The following is an 8,393-nucleotide window of genomic DNA, read 5'->3' as shown; positions in this document are numbered from 1 at the left end:
GACTACCTATGTGACCTGAGCATTTATTTGGGTCATCTATCCCTCAATTTTCTAACATAAATAGAGACAGTTATATTAGAAGTATCTAAGGTCTCTAATAGCTCTAAGAATCAATCTGTATTCTTGACATTGTAATAAAGTGGAAAGGGTATTGATTTGGGAATCAATGTGTTCAAAATTGTTTCTGAGGCTTACTACCTGTGTGATCTTGGACAAGTCATTTTAACTCCCTTGACCTCATTTTCATCTATAAATGAGGGACTCAGGGATTGTGAGAAGGTGGTGAGAGCAGACTTCCTCTACAGATACCCAGTAAAACTCTAAAACTCTAAAAATACACCAGAATAAAAAATGATAAAGAAAACCAAAATGAACCAACTAAAATTTCTACTATCCAGCTTATGACTGCACAAAAAGATTCAATGGAAGTGGGGGGCAGAGATAAGTTATGTGCAAGGCAAAGTGAAAAGAAATCTAGGTCCACAGTAAGAGAGAAATCTCAACGATTGTCCAGAAAGAAAGGGGAAATTCTTAGACTTCATTCCCATAAGCAGCAAGCAAAAGATAGGGCCAGACCAAAGTTGAGGATAGCAAAATACATCTCAAGGAGCTGAGAAACCATCTGATGCAGAAGATGGAGTCAGACTAGCTCAGTGAGGTGTGAACCAGGGCCTCAGCTCTACACAGCAGGAGACTAGGCAAGACCAGCATCTAGGCGGCCTGGGTCTGAACCACAGCAGGAGTCAAGGCCAGATGGTTCAGGGCCTCATCAGACACCTAACTCAGGATTAAGCAAGGGCTACCCACACCATACAGAACTATAGGAGTATGACCCAAACATAGTAAGCTCCCAATCCAGAAACTGAAGCTGGAAATATGAGTAAAACAAAGTACACAAACAAAAGGAACTCTAGACATGAAGTAGAGATTCTAAGTAGAGCCTCAGAAAAAAGAGTGTCCTGACCACACTAGAAGAGTACCTGCAAATGAAACAAGAGACATGTACCAAGTGGTGTAACAGTCAAAATGATAACAGAGAAGTTAAGTGAGTTACAGGAGGAAATAGACAACAAAACTACACTAGTGGGGGACCTCAACAGTCGACTCTGAACTTGATAAATCCAACCAAAAAACATACAAGAAAGAAATTAAGGAGGTGAATAGAATTTTATAAAAGTTAGATGTGACAGAACTCTGGAAAAAATTGAATGGGAATAGAAAAGAATATATATTTTCTCTTGTACGTGGCAGCTATCCAAAAATTGACCACGTATTGGGGCATAAAAACCTCAAAATTAAATGTAGGAAGGCAGAAATATTAAATGTATCATGTTCAGATCTCAATGCAATAAAAATTACATACAACAAAGGGCAGAGGAAAGCTGGATTAAAAATTTGGAAATTAATCTAATCCTAAAGAATAAGTGGGTCAAAGAACAAATTGTAGAAATAACCAATAATTTCATTAAAAAGAATGAAGACAACATACCAAAATTACTTAAGGGAAATTTATTCCTCTAAATTCTTACATCAGTAAAATAGAGAAAGAGCAGATTGATGAATTAGGCCTGCATCTTAAAAAACTAGAAAAAGAACAAATTTAAAATCTGCAATTGTGATAGCCAGAAAAGTGAGACTTTTTGTTGTCTTTTGTTCTGGAGTGCTTCTCAGAACTTAAGGCAATCAAGTGCTTTTGAGTCTTGCCTTTGTTTGAATCATGCAAGTAAAGTGGGACTTGTTGTCTTGTTTTGGAGTACTTCTCAGCACTAAGGCAATTAGGTGCCTTTGATGAGTCTTGCCTTTGTTTGAATTGAGAGTCATTGATTGGAAACAATATATATGATGTGGTGTTAGTCATTAAAGATCTTTCTCACACCCTTTTGCTAAGTAGGTACTATGCCCCAGGGCCCCAAACAGGGTGTATATATATATATATATATATATATACACACACACATATATATACATATATATATGTATATATATGTATATATGCTCTGAGGTTGGCATTTTGCTTTTGGGGGCACACTCATTGGAAGAGTGTTGGTGTAGAGACTCTGGGTAGCAGTCATGGAGGCCCCCCAGCTTTGAAAACCCAGGTGCTGGTGCTTCTCGCTCTGGTAACTATGTATGCTATGGTCAGACAGAAACCTGTCTGTTGATCTGTTTATATTGTCCCTATTTATAATTTCTATTTGTATTTGCTCTGAAGTTCAGGGTGCTGACTTTTTCCCTGAACTAAGTGAATGATATATTTAATTAAAGTGAGATTGTAAATCCCTTAAAGTTGCTTTCTGTAGAAAAACAGATCAAAGAATTTGTGCTAGCAGCACTTCTGTGTGCTGATGTTATTGGCCTTACACAGCCACAGTAGCAGCAAGTAGCATTGTTGTTACACCAATTGAGCACCAAATTGTACATTGTACACAGTAATAGCAACATTGTGTGGTGATCAACTATGAATGTTTAGCTCTCTTCAACAATACAATAATCCAAGATGAATCCAATGGACTCATAATGAAAAATGCTCTCCACATCCAGAGAAAGAACTGATGTACTCTGAATGCAGATCAAAGCATACTATTTTCACTTCATTTCTTATGATGGTTTTTCTTTTTTATTTATCTCTTCTTTCACAACATGATTAACATGGAAATATGTTTTACATGGTTTCACACATATAATACATGTCAAATTGCTTACTGTTTTAAGAAGGGGGAGAGGAGAAAGGAGAAAAATTTGGAACTCAAAATTTTATAAAAATGAACATTAAAACTGTTTTTACATATAAGAAATAAAAAAGGAAATAAGAGAAACAAAATGGAATATCTAGAGAGAAAAAAAATGGCAAGGAGAATTGATGGTGGTAAACATTCAAGAATTGAACTCTTTTAAAATTATGTGACAAACACAAAATGACTCTGTGACAATATTCAATGAATTTAACATTCAATGAATGAAAAATTAGAAGAAAAAGTAAAAATATACAAAAATTGGCTTAGAAAACAAGTCAATAAAAAAGAATCTAAAAATCACTGTACTATCTAAAAATCATAGTCAAGAAGAAAGTTTGGATGTCATATTTTAAGAAATCATAAGTGAATATTGCCTTCATGAAAATTCTCGTAAAACAACAGGGAAAAGTAAAAATAGAAAGAATTTAGGGACAATTGCCTTCTGAAAGAAACCTCAAAATGAAAATTCCTAGGAATGTTAGCCAAAATCCAGAGCTCTGAGGTAGAAGAAAAAATACTACTAATAGCCAGAGTTCCAATACCAAAGAGTATCAGTCAAGATAGCACAATTATTGTCTGCCACTAGAGGAGAGAAGAGCTTGGACTATGATATTCCAAAAAGCTTAATCCAGAATGGGCCATCTGGCAAAACAGAGTGTAATCTTGTGGAGGAAAATGGAGACCTTTATCAAAAACCAAGATTTCTAAACATTCTTGATGAAAAGGTCAGAACTAAGCAGACATTTAAAATTGGAGAAACAGGAGCCAAGAGAAATGTAGGTACGTAGGTACATTTGATCAACTGAAAGGAATTATGGTGGATATGAATTTTTTGCATGCCAATGAGAAATGAAACAAATGTGTTTTCAAAACTCTGTCTTCAAGGGGCATAGAAAAAGTAAATGCCAAAGACAGAGGTCCTGGGAGTAGATTTGTTCTTTTTGATGGTTGTAGAAGGAAAGAAAATGGTTACAGAAATGTACTGGGGAGGTGAGCAAAAGGAGGGGGAGAGAACTCATCTCACCTCATAGGAGTGTATAAAATGAAGAGTAGCTTTTCCACCTGCTTCCCCCTCCTCGCACAAGGGCCCCTCTGGCTGCATCAGGCTCACGCTCAGGTCGGGTCCCCACAGCGATAGTGCCATCCCCTCCTTCCTTCTTCCACCGCCCCGATCATCGACTTGGACCTCATCATCCATGATGAGATGTTCTCCAACATTTACAAGATCAGGAAGATCGCAAACAGCTGTGGCTGGAGGTGGAGGGGAAGATGGTCAGTAGGACAGAGGGTACCACTGATGATTCACTCATCCATGGAAATGCCTTAGCTGAAGGTCCTGAGGGTGAAGGAACAGATGCAACTGTAATCACTGGAGTCTACATAGTAATAAACCATCATCTGCAAGAAACTAGTTTCACAAAAGGATCCTACAAAAAGTACATCAAAGACTACATGAAATCAATCAAAGGCAGACCTGAAGAACACAAGCCAGATAGAATAAAACCTTTTAAGACAGGAGCTGCCGAACAAATCAAACACATCCTTGCTAATTTTAAAAACTGTCAGTTCTTCATAGTGGAAAACATGAATCCAGATGGCATGGTGGCTCTCTTGGACTTCCATGAGGATGGTGTACCTCCATATGCCATTTTATTTAAGGATGGTTTAGAATTGGAGAAATGTTAACAGATTCAGCTGATTACTTTGAATCACCTGTCATCATAACTGGCTGCTGCTTTTTGTCATCTACACAGCTCCTGGATTTGGACAAACTTGGACTGATGTCAACTTGAGCTTTATTCATTTATTTTTGACCTTGAGTTATTTGGAGTAGAGGCATTGTTTTTAAAAACACACCACGTAGGTTGTCTAAAATAAAATGCACTTAAACTGATTTACAAAAAAAGATGAAGAGTATACCAAAATGAAGAAAAAGATGGGGGAAATACACATCCCACAAACCAACACACATATACAGAGTGTAAAGTAGAAATATATTAAACCTAATAGGGAAATATTAGGAAATGGAAAGAGGTGAGTGGTTTTAAGAGGGATGGAAGGAAAGGTGTGGGGGAAATTATAAGCAAAACAAAAACAAAATTCTATTGCCAGAGAAGGGAATGAGAATGGGATGTTAAATGTAAACAAAAAGTAAAAACCTGTGGGACAGAAAGAGACTGTGGCATTTTATAGTCACAAATGTTGGGCAATCTCTCACCATCTTCATTGTAAACAAGATAAATAAATGAAATAAAATAATCAATAGTCATAACTGAGAACATGAATGGGATGAATTCATCCCCAAAATAGAAAAGAATAGCAGAAAACATCAAGCTATGTTGTTTGAACAAAACATACTTGAAACATAAATATTCACATAAAATCTAAATGAAGGTCTAGAGCAGAATCAATTACATTTCAGGTCAAATTAAAAAATAGGGGAAAAAAATTCATGATTTCCAACAGGTTACAATAAAAAATAGACATAATAAAATGAGACAAGCATGTAAAATACATTATACTTAAAAGGTACTACAAATAACTGCTTAATATTTATACACTGAAGAGTAAAACGCAAATACTTAAATAAAAATGTAATTGAATTTTGGAGAGAGATAGACAGTAAAATTATAATAATGAAGAATTTGTTTCATGTGTAGACAAATCTAACAAAAAAGATGAACAAGAAAGAAGTCAAAGAGCTGAATAAAACTTGAGAAAAAATAGAACTGCTAGAACTCTGACAATTTCTGAAGAAGAATAGAATGAGTTTCCATTTCTAAAGCTGTGCATTACACCTGTATAAAAATCGAGCATATGCTAAGTCATAAAAATCTCACAAATGACAAAAATAATGAGTCAACATACCAAAACTTATGGGCTGTAGCAAAAGCAGTTCTTAGGGGAGATTTTATATCTCTAAATGCTTACATTAATAAAATAGAGAAAGAGGAGATCAATGAATTGGGCATACAACTAAAAAAGATAGAAAAAGAACAAATGAAAAATCAATTAAATACCAAATTAGAAATTTTGAAAATCTAAGATTAGTAAAATTGAAAGTAAGAAAACTACTGAACTAATAAATAAAACTAAGAGCTGGTTTTATGGGGGGAAAACCCAATAAAATAGATAAACCTCTGGTTAATTTATTAAAAAAAGAAGAAAACCAAATTACCATTATCAAAAATGAAAAGGGTGAATTGACCACCAATGAAGAGGAAATTATAGCAATAATTAGGAGGTATTTTGCCCAGTTGTATGTCAATAAATCTGACAATCTGAATGAATGAATATTTACAATTTGACAATCTGAATGAACATTTACATAAATATAAATTGCCCAAGTTAACAGAGGAGGAGATAAAATACTTAACTCCATTTCAGAAAAAGAAATTGAACAAACCATGAATGAACTCCTTCATGAAAAATCCCCAAGGTCAGCTGGGTTTACAAGTGAATTCTACCAAACATTCAAAGAACAATTATTTCCAATACTATATGAACTATTTGAAAAAACAAGTAAAGAAGGAGTCCTACCAAATTCTTTTTATGATACAAATATACTGATAATATAAACCAGGAAGAGCCAAAACAGAGAAAGAAAATTTTAGACCAATTACACTATGACCAGGTGGGATTTTTTTTTACCAGAAATGCAGGGCTAGTTCAACATCAGGAACACTTGCAGCATAATTGACCATATCAATAACGAAATTAACAGAAATCATATGATTATCTCAATAGATGCAGAAAAAAGCTTTTGACAAGATACAGCAACCACTAGAGAGCACAGGAATATATGGTGTTTTCCTTAAAATGATAAGTAGCATCTATCTGAAACCATCAACAACCATTATATGTAATGGAGATAAGCTAGAAACCTTCCTAATAAGATCAGGGGTGAAACAAGGATGCTCATCTTTCCTGATAATAGCTTTCTTCTCTGACCTGTATCCCAAGCAATTATACAGCATAGGCTCAGAACAAAGTTGATCAAGGGACTTTATTGGCTCTGGCTTCCCTGACATAAAATCTAGGGACAAAGAAAGTCCAAGCTATGTGGAATCTTATACTTACTGGGTGCCAAAGACCTGAAACTATATCCTAATGACTTGCTTATCAGTTGTGTTTCTATGAGAGGGAGCCTCCATCCACCAAATTAGGAAGAACTTGAGATTACTTTGTTTCATGTTATGATTGATTTGGGGATAGAGCACTATAAATCTAGAGGATGAGATTATCCCCAGACATCTTCCAGTGGTACCATGTTACTAGAGTCCTTTTTGCTGCATGTGAGGAATCCTCTCAATGGAACAGGGCTTAGGTTCATGCTGACAGAGCAATTGGTCCAGTTGATGCTAGAGAAAACTGATAGCAAGGGTGTTGAGAGTGTTTGATCCAGCATTCTCTGGTTATTATTGACCATTGACTTGCTGAAGTAAGAGTATCAGCATAAAACTGAAAGTAAGCTAGCCAAGCATATTTAGCGACTAGAGACAGCTCTTGACTTAAGAACTGAGCAATGAAGGCTGAATGGTAGCCAGCGAAGCTGATTTCACAAGTGAAGTGGGTTCTCCTGAAGTGTTGAAGACTAATAGTCTAAAGTCACAAATCTATGGATCAGGGGTGGAAATAAGGTCTCTATCCCTTAGGTGGTGCCACAACCCACTGAAATCAAAGTCATAAGATGACAGACAGTTGACAATGAAGAAACAGTCCTGGCCTTATCCTATTATCCCAATATGTAATTTACTCCACTGGGGAGCAGAGAAGATGAGAAAAGCTTTTACTAAAAATGAACTTTCTAAGTTAAAAGAGAAGATCAATCAGCAACCTGATGAGTCAGCAGAGCAATGATTCCTGACAATATGGTTTAATGAAGTTGATGTGGGGCTTCTCTTTGCATCAGAATTTCATAGAGAGTAGTTGAGGACTTACTTTTAAAGTCAATCAAATCAATTAGAGGCCCTAGATAGGGACTTTTTTTTGTCCCTTTTTAGGTTGTTGAGATGGGAAGTTATCTGGCTCCCTATAGATGAATTCCTATTGCAGCCAAGTCCCTGATGGAGATCTGCAAAGGAAGGGATAAAGTTCCTGAAGGGGATGGGTTTGATAGATTGGATTTATGTGATTCCTCCATAGCTTGCCATATCCTGTGATCAACCAGCTCTAGGTCTTATCTTCTGGGTGGAGCTCCACCAGAATAGGGGGAAGAGTCTTCTTAGCCACACAACCATACAGGGTTGGGCAGATCAATTGTTGAAATTTGAATAGGAGATTGAGAAAACAGTGACTATCAGGGCAAATATAGCTGTGTGCCCAAATGAATAGACTGAGGGTGTGGAAGGAGGTACTACATTTGCTGCCCTGCCAGGTAGATGAGGATATTGACAACCTCTCTAAGCATGGAACTGAAAACATGGGATGCTAGTGAAACTCTACTGAGAAATCTGGGGTGAGGCAATAAGGGACTTTCTCAAGTTAAGGCATCCCCTAAGATTCCCATGCCACATGACATCCTGAGCCATTCAAATCTCTCTATGTACATTTTAGGAGCTTTGGGGATGAGTCTAGCTAGGGCCAAGGCCATGAGCCTAGAAAGGAAGAAGGGGATGCCAAGGGACAAGGGACCTCTGGACATAGTAAAACAGATTA

At 36.4% G+C, this 8,393-nt stretch overlaps 1 pseudogene; it reads left to right on the top strand.

The window, feature by feature from the left end:
* The first annotated feature begins 3,777 nt into the window (after positions 1 to 3,777).
* LOC118842001 lies at positions 3,778 to 4,421 on the top strand (annotated as a pseudogene).
* The last annotated feature ends 3,972 nt before the right edge of the window (positions 4,422 to 8,393 follow it).

The sequence above is a fragment of the Trichosurus vulpecula genome, chromosome 3 (genome assembly GCF_011100635.1).
Source record: "Trichosurus vulpecula isolate mTriVul1 chromosome 3, mTriVul1.pri, whole genome shotgun sequence".
NCBI classification, from domain to species: domain Eukaryota; kingdom Metazoa; phylum Chordata; class Mammalia; order Diprotodontia; family Phalangeridae; genus Trichosurus; species Trichosurus vulpecula.
This window is presented reverse-complemented; position numbering and strand designations above follow the sequence as displayed.